Here is a 1,546-nt window from a genome sequence, read left to right as displayed (position 1 = left end):
CTTAAGCATTTGATTGGTCAAAAAATTGATTCAGGTTAAAAGATTCATTCATATGGATTTTAGCACACACGTTTCAAGATTCAAGATCATTCAACCATATTCACAATTCATACATCCACAAGAAATTCATCCCTATCTATTTCAAAACCAAATATTACAAAAGTAAATCCATATCCAAATTACAAAAGCCCATTTACAAAATTACACTAAAAAATCATTTACATATCCATTACAAAAACTATTACAACATGGAATACAAAAGCAAAAAAAAACAAGTTCAAGCTGAGCCATCTCCACACATTTTAAGCCGCTATGCACCCTGCTTCAGACAAAATCGAACCAAATAAAACCATATCAAACCGAGCCTGCGGGGGGAGAGTGAAGCCAAAGTCGGTTCAAAAGAGGAAGAGGTAGACATCAGAAAAAAGAAATTGAGATTGATAAGAGAAATTCATCAGAGAAATTTCACAACAAAAATCAGCAAAAGAAAAACGTAACATAAAAGTCAGTGAAGAGAAACCTCATAACATAAACGTAACAAACTTTCCAGGATCCTCTCAATTCTCATCCATCTTCTTCAACATTTAACAATTCTCAGATCATCATCAATCTTCAACTTCAAACCTTCATCACATCATCTTCTTCCGTCTCTTTCCATTCATTAGATTTCTCCCGAAAAACAACCATAATCTTCATGAATTCTCAAACCTTCAATCTCTAATAGCTTCCCTCTGCATCGATTCTTGACCACAAAATCACTTCTCAGAAAAATCCTCTCTCTGAAAATTCTCTCCACGTTCTTCATCTTCAAGCCCACCTTCATCTTCATAAAAGGTGGATTCGTTCTTCGAGTTCTCTCGATTTTTAATCCACCGTTCATTCTCCACCTTGCACAAAGAGATAATTCCAAGAAGAAACTGAGAAGAGAACAAATTGGAATCATAAATTGATAGTAGAAATATTGGTTAACAAACCTGTAACAACCTTCAACTTCCTCGATCCATCAGAAAATCACCGAAAACCTTTAGTCAATAATCTTCGAACGTGATTCAATCTTCTCAGCATCATCTTCCACATCAATACAGTTCTTCAATCTTGTCTCTTGTCTCCATCTTGTATAATCTTCAAGAACAACTCCACTGCTTCTTCAATCGGCATCGGAACTTCATTGCACAACGTCTCCACGAAGCAATCGTCGTCGCCAAATCTTTATCACCTTCAACCTTCTTCAAATATTCTTCACTTCCGCCAATTCTTCACTTCACCAGAAAACTCTCTTCAACATCTCACAGCTTCATCGAATCTACTACGTTCATTAATCATCAAATCTCCGCAATATCGTCAACTCAGAAGCAACAACAAAGTCTTCAACTTCACGTTGCATCTATGACTCCACAAACGACATCCACGATTTCAATTTCAACATCAAGAATGTGTCGCAAAACCATAATTCAGAAAGGAAGAAAAATCAAAACAAGAAAGCGAAGAAATCAGAGAGAGAGAGATTTGAGATCGATAGCAGAAAGAGTTTGAGAGCTGATTCGAG

This window comes from Vicia villosa, unplaced genomic scaffold, assembly GCF_029867415.1.
Source record: "Vicia villosa cultivar HV-30 ecotype Madison, WI unplaced genomic scaffold, Vvil1.0 ctg.002339F_1_1, whole genome shotgun sequence".
Taxonomy (NCBI): domain Eukaryota; kingdom Viridiplantae; phylum Streptophyta; class Magnoliopsida; order Fabales; family Fabaceae; genus Vicia; species Vicia villosa.
This window is presented reverse-complemented; position numbering follows the sequence as displayed.